General features: G+C 42.7%; 1 protein-coding gene across 1 annotated transcript in view; it reads right to left on the minus strand.

Moving 5' to 3' along the window:
- Positions 1 to 4,756, minus strand: part of SCAF11 (SR-related CTD associated factor 11) — a 79,492-nt gene extending 74,736 nt beyond the window's left edge. The window contains exon 1 of the mRNA XM_030822679.1: positions 4,416 to 4,756. The gene's annotated coding sequence lies outside the window, so the exon portion shown is untranslated. The remainder of the gene's footprint in view (positions 1 to 4,415) is intronic.
- Positions 4,757 to 22,332: the final 17,576 nt, after the last annotated feature.

Raw genomic sequence — 22,332 nt, forward strand, 5'->3', positions numbered from 1 at the left:
CTCTCCTTGTAACATTCTCTTTCTTTGGTTTCTGTAACAACCCACTCACCCTCTACTTCTCTGATCTTCACGGTATTCTCTGGGAGCTCACATTCTTCCAGCAAAGTTTTTTAAATGTTAAAGGTCATTGTGGTTCCATCCTAGGCTTTTTTTCCCCCAAGTTATATTCCCTCACCTAGGCAATTTCATCCATACCTATAGTTCCAATTACCTGCATAGGCGACTCCAGTTTTCCATTTACAGCCCATACTCCTCCTCTGAATTTTAGAACCATATATCTAATTGCTTACAGGAACTTCTACCTGAAAGCTCCAAAGGTACTTTAAGCCTGATATGTTAAAACCAAAAGAGCTCTGGTCCTTATCTGGCACAACCCAGGAATGTAATCCAGAAGTTGTCTTTCAAATTTTTCTCCCTCGCTTTCAATCTATTAACTGAGGCCTGCTGGTCTCAAATCCCATCCACTGAGCCCATCTCCACAATTACCATCCTAATTCAAGCTATCCTCGTCTCTTCCAGACTACTAAAAAAGCCTGCTAACTAATTCTTCCAGATCTCTTGCTGCCTCTCTCTTCCCTTTCAATACATATCACCACAATCCTAGTTTTGCCTTCTGGAACTATAAGAAATTAATATGGCTTCTAAATGACAACATTTTTAACAATAAGATACTTAGACTGCTTGAAATGGTTTGGCTGTGTCCCCACCCAAATCTCATCTTGAATTGTATTCCCATAATTCCCATGTGTTGTGGGAGCAACCTGTTGGGAGATAATTTGATTCATGGGGGCAGTTTCCCCCATACTGTTCTCATGGTAGTGAACAAGTCTCACAAGATCTGATGGTTTTAACAGATGTTTCCATTTTTGCATCTTCCTCATTTTCTCTTGCCACCACTATGTAAGAAGTACCCTTCTCCTCCCACCACGATTCTGAGGCCTCCCTAGCCATGTGAAACTGTAAGTCCAATTAAACCTCTTTTTCTTCCCAGTCTCAGGTATATCAGCAGCATGAAAACAGGCTAATACACTGCTCTACTCTTAGCTGAGGCATTCTTAGCTCCTTCTATATTAAGACAAACGATAGTTTCAAGGTCACATACTGTTATACTCCTCTAAAAACACAGACCCCTTAGGCTGGGTGTGGTGGTTCATTCCTGTAATCCCAGCACTTTGGGAGGCCAAGGCGGGATGATTACTTAGCCCAGGAATTTGAGACCAGCCTGGGCACCATAGTGAGAGCTGTGATCACACCACTGAGCTCCAGCCTGGGAGACAGAGCGAGATGCTATCTGAAAGCAAAAACAAAACAAACAACAACAAAAAACAAGGACCCCTGAAATGAAAATGGCCCACGTGCATGGATATAAGTAACTTGGCAGTTTATGCCACAGACTGAGACTTGCTTAGTCTAAAGTTTCAAACCACAATCACTATTTGTAACATTTACAGCTGAAAATATGTTAATTCATTAACTTACATTAAAGGCATTGTTCAGGTGTTTAGGGACAAAACAGTGACAAATACTGACAAATGCTGATCTCACAGAAGAATAATTAGAGTGAAGAAAATAAACAATAAACCTAAGTTAGATTACACAGTATGTTGCAAAACGATAAATGCTATGGAGAAAAATCTGGCACAAAAACAGATATGAAATATCGGGGGGAGGGCTGTTGTTTTATACACAGTAGTTAGAGAAGACCACAACAGCATAGAGGAAAGGAGACTGGAGAAAGGGTGAGGAGATGAAGTCAGAGAGGAAGAAGAGACTTAAATCATAGAGCCTTGTAGACCATAGGAGTATGGAATTTACTATGACTGAGAAGTGAGGCCATTTGAGAAAAGAAGTTACATGACCTGACATTTTATCAGGATCACTCTGGCTATGGAGTGTTAAAGACTGTAGATCAGCAAAGGTCACAGTGACTTTTTAGGAAGATATTTTTGAAAGCAAAATAGTGGCTGTGTTTTTACGTTTTGTATTGAATTTTTATGTGTCTAATGTACTAGGAATTCATACATTAAGTTCATAGACACAACTTAAAAAAATACAATGCAAAGATGAGTTTTGGGAATAGCAAGAGAATGATACTGGATATTTTAACTCTGGGCTCTACTCAATACTACTAACAGTTACTGCTCAGAAGCAAGACGAGGTGAAAGGTTATTAACCTATTTTGGTGAACAGACTAATTAAAAATCTGGATTTTAAGTTTATTTCACTGGGCGAGGTAAGTCAAGGTACAATTTACATCTTAAGACAAAAGCAGGTGATAGCAGGGCTTGCTAAAGGGAAGTTACAATGAAAATTATTCTACAGCTGACTTTCTTTTTATTACTTTTATGCCTGCTACTCTTTAATTAAGGTGCTACAACTATCTCCGATATACCTTAAAAGTTCAGTATTAAGTTGATGGGTAGTATAATACTGTATTTTCTGATTACTAAAAGATGTTACTGATGATGAATCAACAGTATCATGTAACTGCACTGATTCATCCTATCTCTGCTGAATAAAAGCACAGGTTTTCAAGAAAACTGTCTAAGCTCTAGCTGGTGCCAAAGGACGATAGAGAGCTAAGTAACTCCTGAAAGGTTTCGATCTTAACACACTAGCCCTATTACCACATGAAGGTATTAACAGAAAAAATTAAAAAATTCTCCGTAAAATTTTCTCCATGACATGTTTTCTGAGAACATATTTAGAAACTTTAAATTTTCTTCTACAGTTTTCTTCCCCTTTATACTGAAGAATGTCTTTAAAGCATGAGTATACTTACAGTAAGCAAACATTCAAATTTTACCCCAGTGAAATCTTAAAATGTACTCAAACTCTCAGGCAAAAAGTTCACTATCTGAATGTGAAAAACTGAATGACTGTTAAAATATCTGCAAGCACCAAAAAACATTATAGCTAAAATGCAGCTATCCTAAGAACTACTATTTTTAAAAAACTCACATTGCATAAAAAATATAAATTCAGATTATCCGATAGGATAATATAAAACAAAACAAATCCAAAGACAGTTTCAAGATTTCATTTCTCTTGCTCAGTTAAAACAACAAAAACAAAAGGCTCATAAACTTTTTCTTGCATCTTTTAACCAAAATAGTGACATGATCAAGCCAACTGCCAAAGAAACAGGAAAGAGAAAGCAATTGTTTAGAAACAGACTTGATTACATGTCAAAATTTTAATACAATTACTAATAAAATACAAAAACCAACCGTTATTTTCAAATGTACTGCCCTGATATTCTGCTGCTGAGGTAGGTAGTGATATGTAGAAATTAATTTTTCTTTTAAAACGAAAAAATAATGCATTTATTAATATGCTTTTCCCAAAATTCGGGGAAAATTCCCAAATCGGAGAAAATGTAACATCAGCATCTACTACACAAAGCATTAAAAACATTTTTTCAGCAGTTTTGCTTAAGTATCTTAGGTCAGTGGTAGCACGTTAGCCAAAATGTAATTCAAAATGAATGAACAACAGTCAGCTGGTAGACACTGTATGTAATATAATACGGAAATATATTGGAGGTATTTCAAAATTCAACATTTGAATCCGTGAATGTCTACATCAAGTACTCTAAATCAGGCGTCTACTTTTGAAATACTTCAAAATACGTGCTGGTGGCAAGACCGCCAGCCATCTGTAAGAAATCTTTTTAATGGTTCAAAATTCCTAGGTCTGAGGAGGGGGGCGACTGATTAGGCTAAATTTATATCTCCTGGCCCCGTAGTTGTCAGCCCAGGTAGCGAATTTAAAACACTGGTGGTGGGTGAGTAGTTTGAAGTTCAGATCATGGAGTGAAAAAGGCTGATGCTTAGAAGCGCCGGCTCTTCCCCATTCGCGCACTCGAGAGGTCACGGCGTAGTAAAGTTTGGTTTCACTAGCGGGCTTGGACGCTCGCGACCAAAGTCTCCCAAGAAAAGCCGACACCGCGGTCGGGAACGCCCGGAAGCTCAGCAGGACACGTTTCCACTGCAGGGAAGAGGGTGTCTGCGGCGGTTCTGGCGTGGAGCCCCTTCTCCCCCCGTAGGACCCTGCACCCGGGCGGGGACAGGCTTCGCCGGCTAAGGCGGCGGGAGGCGCGTAGGCCACAAGGAGGAAATGGGACGGAGTGCGACAGAGAGGCGGCGGCGGCCCAGGGCCGGGCCAGGCCGAGCCTCCTTCGCGGGGCAGCGAGAGGGAAAGGGGCCCTCCCGGCCGCAGCCTCCCCCACCTCGAGAGGCAGCTCCAACTTTCCTCCCAGCGCACGACGTCGCACGGGCCGCGCGAGATTCCGAAACTTTGTCAGTCCTCGCGTCGCCCTAGGCCCGCTCCAGCGTTCTGCGCTGGCCGCTAACCCTCGTCTCGCCCAGACAGCTGCCCAAGGCCATCCACCCCGCGGATCGACCAGTGTTTACCTCAGGCCGAGGTCGAGGCGCTCGGTCCCGCCGCGGCCCCACAGCAGGTTCCCAGGTCCCAGTCACTCCGCCGCCAAGTTCCCCAACATGGACTCCTTCGTCCGCTTTGTGGTGTTACAGGGTCTCTGGGACACTGACTCCGCTGGCTCGGTCCGGAGGCGGCGGCGAAGCAGGGAGCGACCTAGGTTGCGCTGCTCCGCGCGGCTTGCGCCACCGCTACTCCCCCTTCCCCCGCCTTGTCTAGCCTCCTCCCTCCCTTCCCCTCCCCTCCCCTCCCCTCCCCGCGCGTCTCCCTCCTCCTCCCTTCCCTCGCTCGCTCGGCTTACTGTCGGCGCGCTAAGGTGACGACGGCGGCAGCCAGACTCGCCGCACTCTGCCTACTCGCTCGCTCTGGCCCTGAGTGCATGTTCGCAGTACCCAGCTGGGCCGCAGGGGGGCGCTGGCAAACTGCTGTTTGAGACTGAGTAGCGTGGTGGGTGGAGTCACGTCACGCGGCCTGTGAGCGGGAGGAAGGGCAGCTGCGATGGAGGGGCCTTCTGGGAAACGTCCTTCCAGCCCCGCCCTTCGCCCACGCTGCGGATTGTGCGCATGCGCAGCGCGTGGACTTTGGCCTCTGCGCTCCTTTGGCAGTTTTACAGGCTGCGTCGCGGAGGACAATGAAAGAGGCTTTGAGGAGACTGGACAGGAAGGATTTTGCGCAGGGTGTGCTCCTCTATCTTTATGGTAATCTGATATTGAAAAGAGTGTCCGTATGTTTGCGGTGGATTCAGTGCTCACCTGGCTGCGCTGTCCACCTGAAATGCAGCCCGTGAAGAGTCGGCAATTTGGAAGCCCACCTTTCCTCCTTTCTGGTGGGCATTTTTTTAGATGCTGGGGGGAGAGCTTTCCCGCCTGACTCCCCGAGCCTAGGGGCTTTCCCATGTCTTAACCCCACATCACAAAATTAAATTTGGACCAGGTGCGCGGTGGCTCACGCCGGTAATCCCAGCACTTTGGGAGGCCGAGGCTGGCGGATCGCTTGAGCTCGGCATTTCGAGATCAGCTTGAGCGACGTATTAAGATCTCGTTTTTACAAAAAATAAAATTAACCGGCCGTGGTGGCGCGCACCTGCGGTCCCAGCTCCTCGGGAAGCTGAGGTGGGAGAATCGCTTGAACCCGGGAGGCGGAGGTTGCAGTGAGCCGAGATCGTTCCACTGCACCCCAGCCTGGGCGACACAACGAGACCCTGTCTCAACAACAAAAACTTTATCATTATTTACTTTAAAGGCCTCCGCGTTGTGGTTAGATAGTGACGTGTGTGCCATCCTCCACTTTTTCCCCCGGGCGGGTTGTTAAATGTTTTGTTTTACCTCGCAAGTATTTTGGCTTTTTCAAAGTCACTGATTATTTAACCTCCTAGTTTCTCTTCTCGTCGACTGCAGCAAGTTTCCGGTTGCTCTGCCTGCCCTCAGTGTCCCCCATCTACCAGCTGACCTTCCAGTCCTTCCACCCACGCCCTTGTCCTGCTTGCGCCTCCCGCAGGACTAAGCTCTGCTCCCCGGGCGCGGCTCACCCAGGTCCCAGTCGCTTTCAGCCGCGCGCTCACACCTTTTCCTGTCGCCTGCCCCCGTTCTGTCCGCGCGCGCTGCGCTCTCCCAGCCACCCTGACGCCTGCCCGGGATGAGTTTCCTCCCCACTTTGCCGCGGCCCCGCCGACCGGCCGCTTCACTGCCGCCTTCCCGCATTCTCGCAGACTACGTTGCCACGTCCCCTGCTCCCGCCCTGAGGACGTCGCTTTTCTGACGCTTTCGTCCTATGCATTCTGTTGAGTCTGCCCACTGTCTCACACTGTGAGGATTGGGACAGTGTCTTATCACTTTCATAACAGCGTCTGGCACTTGCTAAAGGAACACATGAATGGCAGCCTTGTCGCTGTCAAAGTCTCTGGAGTTTTTCAGTGTACTGTTTTCGATATGGGGTTTGGGAATTTAGATGGCTTTACTGTATTTGGGATATTTGAGGGAAAAATGAGCTAGAGGCGTTAAAATGCGTTCTTCTGATGGAACAACAAAATTCTTACGAAGGACCTTTCCCTGTCAAAATCAGAGCAAATAGTAAAGGATATATACTATTTGGATATAAAGAATGATTATAAAGGATGATTGTTAAGAGAAATAGTGAAAATTAGTGTGGAAAGATATAACCAGATCAACATTTATGAGCCATCCAACAGAATAAGGGTGTAGCTTTGTTATGTATACAATCTCTAGGATTCACTCTAGAGAGTGTAACTCCTGATATGGACTCCTGGTGCAACATGCTTCTGTGTATGTTTCATATTTTAAAAAATCTATATATATTTAAAATCTAAATATATTTTTAAAAATCTCAGTTTTGTTTTAGGAAAGTGTTTTTTCTCAAAATTTAATTAAAGCTCAAATGATAAAATCTGCCAAATAGAAAACTATTTTAAATTGATAATAACAGTATGGTTTCATCAAAACTAAAAAATACCAAATATTTTGATGTATTTATTTCCTAGCAGGTAAGTTTTCAAATTCTTACTATTGGCCTCCTAGATATCATGTGAGCATGTCTTAAGGAAAAATGCTCTTAATGCCGCTGTGGTTTCTACCTTCATGTGCAAATAGAAGAGAGTGGTGGTTTGTAATAGGCCATTCTTCCCAGAGAAAAGATCATGTGTATTTCTGTATATGCAGCATCCTCCTTATTATGTTTGGACATAAAGATTTATTATTCTCTCTGATGTTTTCATATTTTTAAAATTTACAATTTAATAAAGAGGTACAGAGTTCTAAATCAATAAAAGATGGGCTATAAAATGGAGGAGTAAAGTTGATATACAAACCATCGTTGTCAACATTTTAGATTTGATTTTAACCGTAAAAAGCACAAATGATATGCATCATAAAACAGCCTTAAACTGAATGTCCACTTGGTGTGTTGCACTTTACCAGGCACTTAAAATATCAGTCCTGTCACATAGCAACAGAAACCCACAGTGGCACGTTTAAAAATGGATAATCAACATATTGATTTTGATGGAGATTTTTCAGAAATAACTGCTATTTTAATTTAACTTATAAATAGAATACAATATAAAATTCAAATTAAGGGAGGAAATCATGGTATAAACATACTGGATTGAAAAACATGGTTCTGGCCAGGCGTGGTGGCTCATGCCTGTAATTCCAGCACTTTGGGAGGCTGAGGTGGTTGTGAGAGGTGATAGCGTGCTGGCAGTCCTCACAGCCCTCGCTCGCTCTCGGCGCCTCCTCTGCCTAGGCTCCCACTTTGGTGGCACTTGAGGAGCCCTTCAGCCCACCGCTGCACTGTCGGAGCCCCTTTCTGGGCTGGCCGGGGCCCACTCCCTCAGCTTGCAGGGCGGTGTGGAGGGATAGGCGCGAGGGGAACCGGGGCTGCGCGCGGCGCTTGCGGGCCAGCTGGAGTTCTGGGTGGGCGTGAGCTTGGCAGGTGCCGCACTCGGAGCAGCCGGCCGGCCCTGCCGGCCCGGGCAATGAGGGACTTAGCACCCTGGCCAGAGGCTGCGGAGGGTGTACTGGGTCCCCCAGCAGTGCCAGCCCACCGGCGCTGCGCTTGATTTCTCCCCGGGCCTTAGCTGCCTTCCAGCGGGGCAGGCCTCGGGACTGCAGCCCGCCATGCCTGAGCCTTCCCCCACCTCCGTGGGCTCCTGTGCATCCCGAGCCTCCCCGACAAGCGCCACCCCCTGCTCCACGGCGCCCAGTCCCATCGACCACCCAAGGGCTGAGGAGTGCGAGCACATGGCGCGGGACTGGCAGACAGCTCCACCTGCAGCATCCACTGGGTGAAACCAGCTGGGCTCCTGAGTCTGGTGGAGACGTGGAGAACCTTTATGTCTAGCTCAGGGATTGTAAATACACCAATGGGCACTCTGTATCTAGCTCAAGTTTTGTAAACACACCAATCAGCACCCTGTGTCTAGCTCGAGGTTTGTGAGTGCACCAATCGACACTCTGTATCTAGCTGCTCTGGTGGGGCCTTGGAGAACCTTTATGTCTAGCTCAGGGATTGTAAATACACCAATGGGCACTCTGTATCTAGCTCAAGTTTTGTAAACACACCAATCAGCACCCTGTGTCTAGCTCGAGGTTTGTGAGTGCACCAATCGACACTCTGTATCTAGCTGCTCTGGTGGGGCCTTGGAGAACCTTTATGTCTAGCTCAGGGATTGTAAATACACCAGTCGGCACTCTGTATCTAGCTCAAGTTTTGTAAACACACCAATCAGCACCCTGTGTCTAGCTCGAGGTTTGTGAGTGCACCAATCGACACTCTGTATCTAGCTGCTCTGGTGGGGCCTTGGAGAACCTTTATGTCTAGCTCAGGGATTGTAAATACACCAGTCGGCACTCTGTATCTAGCTCAAGGTTTGTAAACACACCAGTCAGCACCCTGTGTCTAGCTCAGGGTTTGTGAGTGCACCAATGGACACTCAGTATCTAGCTGCTCTGGTGGGGCCTTGGAGAACCTTTATGTCGATACTCTGTATCTAACTGATCTGATGGGGACGTGGAGAACATTTATGTCTAGCTCAGGGATTGTAAACGCACCAATCAGCACCCTGTCAAAACAGACCACTGGGCTCTACCAATCAGCAGGACGTGGGTGGGGCCAGATAAGAGAATAAAAGCAGGCTGCCCGAGCCAGCAGTGGCAACCCACTCGGGTCCCCTTCCACATTGTGGGAGCTTTGTTCTTTCGCTCTTTGCAATAAATCTTGCTACTGCTCACTCTTTGGGTCCATGCTGCTTTTATGAGCTGTAACACTCACCGTGAAGGTCTGCAGCTTCACTCCTGAAGCCAGCAAGACCATGAGCCCACCAGGAGGAACGAACAATTCCAGACACGCCGCCTTAAGAGCTGTAACACTCACCGCGAAGTTCTGCAGCTTCACTCCTGAAGCCAGCAAGACCATGAGTCCACCGGGAGGAACGAACAATTCCAGACACGCCTCCTTAAGAGCTGTAACACTCACCACGAAGGTCTGCAGCTTCACTCCTGAGCCAGCGAGACCACGAACCCACCAGAAGGAAGAAACTCCAAACACATCCGAACATCAGAAGGAACAAACTCCGGACATGCCGGCTTTAAGAACTGTAACACTCACCGCAAGGGTCCGCGGCTTCATTCCTGAAGTCAGTGAGACCAAGAACCCACCAATTCCGGACACAGTTGGATCCCTTAAGGTCAGGAGTTTGAGACCAGACTGGCCAACATGGTGAAACCCCATCTCTACTGAAAATACAAAAATTAGCCCATCGTGGTGGCACGTGCCTGTAATCCGAGCTACTAGCTACTCAGGAGACTGAGGCAGGAGAATCACTTGAACCTGGGAGGCAGAGGTTGCAGTGAGCTGAGATGGCGCTACTGCACTCCAGCCTGGGTGACAGAGTGAGACTCCATCTCAAAAAAAAGAAAAAGAAAAACATGGTTCTAATACTGTCACTTAACACCTTTTCAGTTTTGAACGAATCACCTAACTTTTTGGTCTTTAGTTTCTATAAGAGAGGACATTTTTATTTTAATGATCTCTGGCATTCTTATGGCAATAAAAATGTGTGAATTCAAAGGATATACTGTCTGGGCAACATAATGAGACCTAATTTCTACTAAAAATAAAAATTAAAAAAATGACCAGCTGTGGTGGCGCGCACTGGAAGGATTGCTTGAGCCTGGGAGGTCAGGGATGCAGTGAGCTGTGATCATGCCACTGCACTCCAGCCTGGGTGACAGAGCAAGACCCTGTCTCAAAAAAAAGGGTTGATGTAAATTTTAAAATTCATATAAGGAAAACATGACCAAATATACAATATCCATGTGAGGAGAAAATAGTTTGCAGGAATTTTTTTAAAAACCAATGGTGGCTGGGCATGGTGGCACACACCTGTAGTCCATCTACTTGGGAGGCTGAGGTGGGAGAATCGTTTGAGCCCGGGAGGTTGAGGCTGCAGTAAACCATGATCATGCCACCTCACTCCAGGCTGGGCAACAGAGTAAGACCCTGTCTCCAATAATAATAAGAATAGTTATTTCATGTCACAACTATGAAGTATTTTAATCAGGATGATACTATCCAATTATTTTCCATGTGGAATTAAATTTATTTCAGCAACAATTAATTGGACATCTATTTTGGAGGTGCTTTGAGCTTGTATATAAATGAATACAGTGTCTTACAGACAGTATAGTGGTTTCAAATATGTACAAAGACAAAATTGCATTCCTTGAAAGAAAATAGAAAACAAAAAACAAACTAAAGAAGAATATAAATATAAAATAATAAAAACAAAGCCTGGGGAGGGAGATGGAATAAAAGGAGAGAATAGAAAGGAAACTGTGATGGTTAATTTTAGATGTCAACTTGACTGGATTAGGAATACCTAGATAATTGGTAAAGCATTATTTTGGGATATGTCAGTGAGGGTGTTTACAGAGGAGATTGGCATGTGAGTCTGAGTGGACTAAAAGGGGAGGATCTGCCCTCAGTGTGGGCAGGCACTATCCAATCAGCTGGGAGCCTGGGTAGAACAAAAACAGTCTCTCTCTTCTGGAACTGGGATACACTCTTCTCCTGGCCTTGGACATCAAAACATCAAGTTCTCTGGCCTTGGACTCCAGTGCTTAACACCAGCACCCCTTGCCATCAGGTCTTCAGACTTGGACTGAGCCACACTCCCAGCATACCAGCATCTCCAGCTTGCAAATAGCCTGTTGTGGGACTTGTTAGCCTCCCTAATCACATGAGCCAATTCCCCTAATAAAGTCCCCCTCATGTATCTATATATCCTATTAGTTCTCTTTGCCTCAGATCTAAAAATAGTTCAAATTCTAAGACTATTTCTTCATTTTAGTTTATATTTACTCTTTTTTAAAGGTAATAAGCATTCATTTTAACAATTTAAACAACACAGAAGTATGTAAAATATACTCAGAAGTATACAAAGAAAAAGATTGTTTTCTTCTCCGTATCCCAGTCCTAGACAAAACCAATATTAAAGATTGAAGTTTCTCTCAATACTTTTTCTAATGTTTTAAAACGCTTGGAAGTTTTCATTTGTATATTTACAAATAATCACGCCATATATATTTTTCTTCAACTCTTTCTAACTCAGCAGTTAATTATAAATAGCTCATTCTTTTAACTAGCTGCATAATATTATGTAGAATTAATGTACCATAATTTTTTTTTTTTGAGACAGGGAGAACTCTCTTCGGAGAACCCTAATACAGGAACCAAAGACAATTTCATTAAAGAAGTGGTAACCCAAACCAAATACAGACAGGTATTATTCCAAATTTGAAGACTCTAGTACACTCTCAGGTTGGTCTTCCATTCCTGACACCACCTCTTCTACATGTTTATCACTCCCCTCAAGTCTCAACCTCACAGCCACTGCTGCTGAGCCCCTTAACCCTGAACCCAGCAAAGGATCTCACGACAGTCATTATAAGAGAGAAACTCCTCAACTTCTTTCCCACTACCGACAAAGTCTATCTAGAACTGTGTACATCCATGCCTACTTGTCTTCCTCTATCACAGAGGAAGAAATATCTAGTCTCTTGTTTAACCCATTCATGCCTGAGATTGCAATTTTTTTTAATTTTTTGAGACAGAGTCTCTGTCTTGCCCAGGCTGGAGTGCAGTGGCGTGATCTCAGCTCACTGCAAGCTCCGCCTCCCGGGTTGACACCATTCTCCTGCCTCAGCCTCCCGAGTAGCTGGGACTACAGGCGCCCACCACCACGCCCGGCTAATTTTTTGTATTTTTAGTAGAGACGGGTTTTTACCATGTTGGCCAGGGTGGTCTCGATCTCCTGACTTCGTGATCTGCCTGCCTCGGCCTCCCAAAGTGCTGGGAATACAGGCATGAACCACCGTGCAAGGCAACAATTTTTTGAATTTTTGCAATCAGACCTCGGCGATGACCTTGAGCAGTAGGATATAAATAACTCCCACATGCTTAGCGTTCCAGTAATGGAACACTAGGCATGGCTTAGCTTTCTACTTGTGCTGTAGATCTTTTTTTTCAGACTTTGATTTATAGGCCATTCACATTTCTAACAATTTGAAAACAGATACAGGGCTGGTAACTTTTTAATCTTGACAAATAACAGTATATATTTGTAAAGTCCTTCCATATTTGTCACCATGATTTCTTAAAAGAAATACATTTTCAAGCCAAAAAAACTAAATTTTATGAAATACTATTCCTATACTTCTTGCTACAGAGGGTAGTTTAGGAAACCCAAGCATTCCTTTGGCCAGTTTGTGTCAGTAACACTTGAAGAGCTGGTGACTGAGAAAGACTTCCTTGTTCTTTAGATAAAGCTACTAAAAGCGTGCTCTCTTCCTGTTTGGATGATGAGAGGTGAGAATTTAAGCCTGGAATTACTGTAGCTACTCTGTTATCATAAACTAGCCTAGCTTTGGAATAATGCTGCCTCTGTGGAAGGCCCAGAAGGGAGGTGGAGCAAAACTAGTTTCTTGTTGAAATTAGTAAGACACTGATCAAATAAATCCTGATACCTGCCTAGTTATGTAAGCCAATAAGTCCCCTTCATTATTTAAGCAATTTTGATTTTTTAAAAATTTACAAGACTAAGGGTCTTCGCGGTTAAGGGATATGTGGGGAAAGGAAACTGTCACAGGTCAAATTCCCTGGGAAACACTTTAAGATAAAGATTAGAGTGCAGAAATGTCATTGGTGGGTGCTCTTAGGATCCACCTGTAGAGAGAGTAAAGAAAGCAGGCTTAGGCAAAGGAAGAAGTTGACCTGCAGTGAAGTCCAGCAGAGGCCTCACCCATTCCTACAGGGAGCTCTGAAGACTTTATGCCATCTCATTGACCAATCATTTTGGCTGTACTCAGAAAGGTGAGGAGGCCCTCTTCAGCAGAGGGTAAGTGATGGTGAAGGATTCAGTTGAGAGTTGTCAGCCTCGAACACTTTCAGCCTCTGGTGGAATGACTGCTTCATTCCTGGATTGGGGGAAATCTACAGTACACCATGCATGATATCCACTACTGTCTACCTCTGTGAATATAAGATCTAGGAGCAGCTCTTCCAAAATTCTATGGGGCTTCCAAGAAACTGGAGAAACTTACTAGAAGAAGGTTGGTGGGATTAATTACAGCTTTGAAAGCTGCTCTTGGGGCCATAATTGGTGCTGATCATTTCCTTCTTCCACTACCCATTCTAGTGTCCCCTCACTCTCTGCTGGTCTAGGTAGCTGCTATGGACTGAATGTTTGGGTATCCCCATAATTTGTATGTTGAAACTAGTCACCAATGTGATAGTATTAGGAGGTGGATGATTTGGAAGTGATTAGGTCATGAAGACAGAGTCCTCATGAATGGAATTAGTGCCTCTATAAAAGAGGTCCCAGACAGCTGCCTTGCCTCTTCCACCATGTGAAGACACAGCAAGAAGTCACCAGGAAGTGGGCCCTCACTAAACATTAAATTTGCCTGTACCTTGATCTTGGATTTTACAGGTTACAGAACTACAAGAAATAATTCTGTTGTTGTAGGCCACATACTTTGTAATATTTATTATACCAGCCCAAACACACAAAGACAGTAGCTTACCTAGTGGAATAACTCAAACCCTCTTCAGTGAGGGGCCCAAGTCCTTCATCACCAAATTCTTCCCAGGTTGTAGCTGCTGCACTTTTCCATGGAACATGTAAATTGGACAAGCAAAAACCAAGAGAAACACAAATGGGTCACTTGGGTATCAAACATATTCTTTCCTATCCCTTTTGTGGAACAGCTGCCCTACTGAAATCAGAATCAATTACCCTTGCCAGAATGGTGACTCCTCTCCTTGTTTCTTGGAATGAGAAGACTAAAATGACCAAGCAGCAGCTAGAGTTTAATGGGACTCTTCCTGTTTCTGCTAGTGGAAACATTTTCTCTCTGGTAGCCAAAATCTCTAACTTACAGAGAAAGAAGGTACGACTTCCCTAAGCAAATCCTTGGGAATCATAATATGTGGAGCTATTCCTATTTCCACTCTTTAGCTCCTGGATTCTTGTATTCTTACTCTTGAGAATATCAATTTAGAGTGTACACTGAGTCCTCGGGTATGATGCCTCCTCACAGGGTATCCTTTGCAAGCTAGCCCCCCAGCTGAACCTTTAGCAGGTTATCCCAACGCTCACTCAGTACCAGTTTCGAGGTGGTGTAGTATATAGTAGGACCAGTGGAGCCCATGGTCCTGTGCCCACTGCTGCACCAAATCCCAGGTCAGTAGATCAAACAGTTTAAGCCCTCAGTGGTACTACCTGAGACCCTTCAGGCAGGAGATCCAACTTGGAATATGTTTAAGTTCCAATAAAGATAAATTGATACTACTTCCAGGATGGAATGAGTCCTGTGTAGACAACTTGCCACCAAGTAGCTGGTAGGTCTGCTGAAGGAATGGTGCTGCATTGGGGGCCAAGCATTGGCTTCTGTTGCTGGCAAATTGGACATTTGACAGTGGTGGTAGCTAGATCAGCCTTGTTAATTGGGAGCCACGCTATTAGGCCCATGTATAACCTCCATCTCTGCACCTATGGCTACCCTTGTCATGTGCCTATTGGGCCAATGGCAGAGACTGGCTGATGTCATCTGGCCAGGACATTGTTCATTATGGTTGTCTAGTGCTTCTTCTGTGATGGATTCTCTCTGTTGGGTATTAACACATGAAGCAAGGATCTTCACATTTCATATCCATTTTATAGGGTCATCCACATGCCTCTTTCCCAGAACTCTTTATCCCCAATCTTTGTCTTTCCAGCCCCTGACCAAACAGTAAGCCTTTTGCTAGTGCCCATAAATTAATGTATAAGTTTACTTTGAGCCACAAACCAAAGCTCTGCCCACTTAGAGGTATTCCCCCCACTACTGTCTTTCAGGCCACTCCTAAGTGATTGCCTGTGGCACTTGCACATCAGAACTGTCACCTTTGGGTCCCCCCAAAAACTAGGGCAGCAATGGAAAAAGGGCAGGCTGGGCCAAGAGTGAGGAATAAACAGTCTTTATTGGGTTCGGACTAGGAGTCCATGGGTCTTGAGTACCTCTGTGTATTTGTCAATATTCTTCTTCACATTCTTCTCAGCCTGTTTCTGCAGCCTCATAAACTGCTCCTTCTCCCTTTGCCCCTCCCCATTCGTTCTCCTAATGGATCTTGACCTTCTCCTTCCTCTTCTCCAGAATGGCTGTCACTGCTTGGTACTTCCAGGCAAATTTATGAACCAGGTGCCCCAGGTAGGCAAACTTCTGTGTGGGCTTCAGGTGCACAACCTTGAGTAGAGTAGAAATCACCATCCACTTTTGCAAAGGGCAGGGCACAGGGGGTGTGGATCCCATCAAATACCTTGAGGTGGTCCATGATGGCCAGGCCTCACTTGGTTTTATGGGGCAATATACCACTCATGGTTCAGCCAAAAGATGCAGTTAGGTGCCCGAAAGTAGAAGAGACCCAGAAGTGGTAGGGTCTAAAGAGAGAGTTGGTGCTCATGGTCCTGTGGAAGGTTAGATACTGAAACTTGTTCCTGTAGAAGTTGACAAAAATGCTGATGTCCTTGCAGTGCAGGCCCTCCAGCTTCCTGCCCAGCGGTACCTGCTTGGCCGTTATGATCACCAGGCAACTCAGGAGAGGCCTAGGCCATCTGATCACCAGAACCTGCCCTTTCACCATCTTCAACAGCCACTTGGAAAAGGCCAGGAACTATTTTACCAAAGGGATTTAAGTCTGCACTGCAGATGGCACAACCTTGCTTCATAACCATAGAGATCTGTGTTGTGATTCTTCAAATGGGACTTGATGTAAACTTTTTTATTTTTACAAAGGCAAGGAAATTCAAACATTGAAATGCTTAAGAAAAGAAAAATCTTTCCAAATCCTATAACTGGAGACAATTTGTCGATTCATCAATATCCTAGTGAGCATTCTTTTAGACTTTTTACTATATATTTATACAAATGGAACTACATCTGTAATTTATTTTTTATTTATTATTTACCTTGTTTATAGAGACAGGGTCTTGCTCTGTCACCCAGGCAGGAGTGCTGTGGCAGAATCAAACTCACTGCATCCTCCAACTCATGGGATCAAATGACCCTCCCACCTCAGCCTCCCCAGTAGCTGGGACTATAGGCACACCACCACATCTGGTTAATTGTTTTTTGTTTGTTTGTTTGTTTGTTTTTTGTAGAGATGGTATCGCTATGTTTCCCAAGCTGACCTTAAACTCCTGGTGTCAGTCTTCCCTCCTCAGCCTCCCAAGGTGCTTTGGTTATAGGTATGAGCTACTGAACCCATCCAAATTGCTGCTTTTTGATTAAACACTATTTTTATATAACATAAATTAACCAGTTTGCTATAGATAAAGAATTCTTAACTGAGTGGTACTGACCTCTAGAGTATGTTTTGTGTCTAGACTATTTACATGATGAAATACATATTTTGTTATAAATCACTTTTTTTCACATTACAGTTAGGTATATTTTGTTGTATGTACCTATGACTTTCATTTCAGGACTGTAAGGGAGTGTTACAAAGTATTTATTATAAAAAGGGCACGAAGTCAGCTGGGATTGAGAAGCACTGCTTGTAGATGGACACAGAGTATCTTCAATTTTCAATACTAAAAATATTCTGATGAACACCTTGGTATATTCATGTTTTGCAGTGGGTTTGTTAGGCCAAATGGTACACATGTGCAGAAATTTGACACATTGTACCAATTCACCTATATACCAACAGGGCATGAGAGTGCCAGTTTCCTCATATATTCACCAACAATAATGTTGCCATGGTTTGGATGTGATTATTTTGCCAAAACTCATATTGAAATTTGATCCCCAATGTGGCAGCAGTATTCAGAGGTGGGACCTACTTGGGGATGTTTGGGTTACAGGGACACCACTGTCATGAATGCCTTCCGGCTGCAATGAGTTCTTCCTTTCTCAGGAATGGATTATTTTACATCAGAGACAGCAGCTTGCTAAATAGTGCCTGGGTTCCTTGGTTTCTCTCTCTTGCTTCCTCTCTCACCATGTGGCCTCTTTGCATACACCTGCCCCACCTTCTACTCTCTAACATGAGTGTAAGGAAGCAGTATGAGACCCTCTCTAAATATAGCTGCCCAATCTTGAACTTTCCAGCCACCAGGATCATGAACCAAATAAATCTATTTTCTGTATAAATTATCCAGCATCAAGTATTCCATTACAGCAACAGTTAACTGCAGCAGGAACATGCCCTTAAGGCATAAATCTCTCATGCTATTGTTTGTGGCTTAAGAATGCCTTTAAGCAGTTTTCCACCCTGGGCAGGCCAGGTGTTCCTTGCCCTCATTCCCGTAATCCCACAACCTTCCAGCTTGGGCATTAGGGCCATTGTGAACATGTTACAGTGCTGCAGAGATTTTGTTCATGGCCAGTCTTGGGGCAAGTTTATGGCCAGATTTTGAGGGGCTTGCTCCCAACATACAATAAAAGAGCAAGCTAAACCCAAAGCAAGCAGAGGAAGGAAATTATAGAGATTAGGGTGGGGATAAACATAATAATGAATAGAAAAACAATAGAATCAACAAAACCAAAAGTTGAATCTTTAAAAGTCAACAAATTGGCCAGGCGTGGCAGCTCATACCTGTAATCTCAGCACTTTGGGAGGCCGAGGCTGGTGGATCACTTGAGGTCAGGAGTTCAAGACCAGCCTGGCCAAAATGGTGAAACCCCCATCTCTACTAAAAAATACAAAAATTAGCTGGGCGTGGTGGTGGGTGCCTGTAATCTCAGCTGCTCGGGAGGCTGAGGCAGGAGAACTGCTGAAATCCGGGAGGCGGAGGTTGCAGTGCGTGGAGATCGTGCCGTTGCACTCCAGGCCGGGCCGACAACAGCAAGACTCTGTCTCAAAAAAAAAAGAAAGTCAACATATTTGTTAAAGTTCTAGCTGGACTACCTACGAAAAAAAAAAAGGACTCAAATTATTAAAATTAGAAATAAAAGTGGTCACATAAGGGAATATTAGAAACAATTTTAGTTAACAAATTAGATAAACTTGGTGATATGGATAAATTCCTAGATATGCCCAAAGTACCAAAACTGACTGAAAAGAAGTAGCATATCTAAATAGACTTGTAACAAGTATAGATCTTGAATTAGCAATCTAAAAACTTTCTGGAAATAAAAGCCCACGTCCAGATGGTTTTGTTGGTGAATTCTACCAAATGTTTACAGAATAATTAATACCAATTTTCTCAAATTCTTCCAAAAAATAGAAGAGGAGAGAGAATACTCTCTAACTCATTTTATGACACTCATATTACCCTGCTATGAAAGCCCATAAATGACATCATAACAAAACTATTGATCAATATCTCTTATGAATATAGATGCAAAAATCCTCAACAAAATATTAGCATACCAATTCCAGTAGCATATTACAAAAGTTATACACCATGACCAAGTGAAATTTGCCCCCTCCTGCCCCTGCCCTGGAATGTAGAGGTGGCTCAACATACAAAAATCAACTGAGGTAATACTTAACATTAAGAGAATCAAGGAAAAAACCCACATGATTATCTCAGTTGATGAAGTAAAAGTATTTGACAAAATCCAACATCCTTTCATGATAAAAACACTCAATAAACTAGAAATAGAAGGGGGAGACTTCCTTAACATTATATGGGACAACTATGAAAAATCCTCAGATAACATCATAGTAATGGTGAATGACTGAAAGCTTTTCTTCTAAGATCAGGATTATGACAAGGATGCCTGCTTTCACCACATTGTACTTGAAATTCTAGCTGGAGCAACTGGGCAAGAAAAAGAAATAAATGGTGTCCACACTTGGAAAGGGAGTAGTAAACTATCGGTATTTGCAGATAACATGATCACATGAAAATCCAGAATCTTCTAGAGAATACACAAAACCATTGTATGATACAAAATCAACACACCCAAACCAATCTTATTCCTATAACCTAGCAGTGACAAATCTGAATTGAAATTAAGAAAACAGTTCATTTACACTAGCATCAAAAAGAACAAAATACATTAGAATAAATTTAGCCAAGGAGGTGCAACTTGTACACTGAGAACTATAAAGTATTGCTGAAAGACATTAAATAAATTAAACAGAAAGGCCTTCTATGTGTTGGATTAAAAAACTTCATATTGTTAAAATCACCACACTTTCCAAAGTAATCTACACATTGAATACAATACCTCTAGAATCTGCCTTTTATTGCAAAAGCAAGCAAGCTGATCCTAAAATTCATATGGAATTGCAAGGGACCCTGAGTAGCTGAAACAATATTGAAACAGAAGAACAAGTAGAGGACTAAGCATTTCAAACTTAGCGTAAAGCTACAGGTGCTGGCATAAGGATAAACAGAGACCAATGGACTAGAATTATGAATCCAGAAATAAACCCATACAACCATGGCCAATTGATTTTTGACAAGGGTGCCAAGATCATTCAATGAGGGAAAGAATAGTCATTCCAACAAATGATTCTTGGACAACTGTATATCCATATGCAAAAAAGTGGATCCTCACGCCATGTACAAAAATGAACTCAAAACTGATCCAAGACCTGTGTAAAAGTTAAAGCTATGACTTTCAGAAGAAAACCTAGGAGTAAATCTTCATGACCTTGGATTTGGCAATGAATTCTTAGACATGACACCAAATCACAAGCAACAAAACAAAAAAATAGATAAAAATTGAACTTTATCAAAATTAAAAACTTTTGTGCACTATCAATAAAATAAAAAGACAACTCATAGAATGGAAGAAAATATTTGCAAATCATATCTGATAAGGGTCTAGTATATATAATATATAAAGAAATCTTAGAACTCAACAAAAAGGCATCTTTATTAATAAACAGGCAAAGGATCTGAAGAGACATTTCTCCAAATAAGATATAAGAATCACCAGTACTCACATGTAAAGATACTTAATGGCATTGGTTATTGGAAAAATGCAAACCAAAATGATAATGATATACCAATTCATACACTGTAGGATGGCTATATAAAAATGAAAACAGAAAAAATTAAGTGTGGGCAAAGGTCTAGAGAAATTGGAACCCTCATACATTCCTGGTGGGAGTGTACAACAGTACAGTTACTGGGGAAAACAATTTAGCAGTTCTTCAAAAAGTTAAACATAGAATTACCATATTACTCAGCATTTCCACTTCTAGATATATACCCTAAAAATTGAAAACATACATTCATACAAAGACATACACAAATATTCATAGCATCATTATTCATAATAGCCAAAAAAGTAGAAACAACCCAGTAATTCATTGCATTTTGTGGCTGAAATATCACATTGAATGAATATGCTATGATTTTTATCCATTCATCAGTTGATGAATTATTGATCCATGCTGTGACATGGTTGAACCTTGAAAACGTGCTAAGTGAAAAAAGCCAGACACAAAAGACACATATTGTAGGATCCCATTTATAGTAAATATTCAAAATACAGACAGAGCACAGATTAATGGTTGCCAGGGGCTGGGGGGAAAATAGACTAGGGAGTAACTGCTTAATGAGTATGCTATCTTGTTCGTGGGTGATAAAAATGTTCTGCAGTTAGACACTGATGATGACTGTAAAACATTACAAATGCAGTTAAAACCACTAAATTCTACACTTTAAATGGTTAAAACGGTGAATTTTATGTTATGTGAATTTTACCTCAATAGAAAAATTAGCAAAATATCTGAACAGACACCTCACCAAAGGAGATAAATAGATGGCAAATCAATACATATGCCCTAAACTTACAATGGGGTTACCTCTTGATAAATCTGTTGTTGAAAATACTGTGAGTAAAAAAAAATGCACTTAATATACTTAACCTATTGAACATCATAGCTTAGCCCAGCCTACCTTAAATCTGCTGACAACATCTACACTAGCCTACAATTGGGAAAAATTATCTAACACAAAACCTATTTTATAATGAAGTGTTGAATATCTCATGGAATTTGTTGAATACTGTACTGAATGTGAAAAACAGAATGGCTGTATGGAAACTCCAAGTACAGTTTTCAGTGAATGTGTGTAATTTTCCCACCATTTGTAAAGTTGAAAATTATAAGGCAAACCATCCTAAGTTGGGGACCATCTGTATATGGAAAGATGCTCAACATCATTTATCACTGCAAATTAAAAGAAATGAGATACCACTATGCACTTACTAGAATGGCTAAATTTAAAAAAAATTACAATACTAACTGATGGCAAGGATGCAGAGCAAGAGGAATTCTCATTCATTGCTGGTAGGAATGCAAAACAATGCAGCCACTTTGGAAGAAAATTGGACAGTTTCTTACAAAGCTAAGCATAGTCTTTCCATGTGATGCTGCAATCTTGCACCTAGGTATCTACCAAACTGATCTGAAAATTATGTTCACACAAAAACCTGCAAATGTTTATAGCAGGTTTATCCATAATTGTCAAAAACTGGAGGTAATTAATATGTCATTGACTAGGGGAGTGCATAGGCAAACTGTATATCTGTAAAATGAAATACTCTTCAGCTATAAAAAGGAATGAGCTATCAACCCCCACAAAATGGGTGAATTTTAAATGCATGTTGCTAAGAAAAAGAAAAGCTAGCCTGAAAAAGGCAACATACTGTATAATTCAATCTGTATGACATTTTGGAAAGGGGAAACCTATAGAGTTGGTTAACAGATCAGTGGTTGCCAAAAGTTTTCGGAGCGGGGAGGGCTGAACTGGTGAAAGACAGGGGATTTTTTAATGTGGTGATGATTATGTACGGCATTATAATAGTGGATACATGACATTATGTATAGGTTAAAACCCACTCATAGAACTTTACAGCATAAACA

Source organism: Nomascus leucogenys, chromosome 11, assembly GCF_006542625.1.
Source record: "Nomascus leucogenys isolate Asia chromosome 11, Asia_NLE_v1, whole genome shotgun sequence".
Lineage (NCBI taxonomy): Eukaryota > Metazoa > Chordata > Mammalia > Primates > Hylobatidae > Nomascus > Nomascus leucogenys.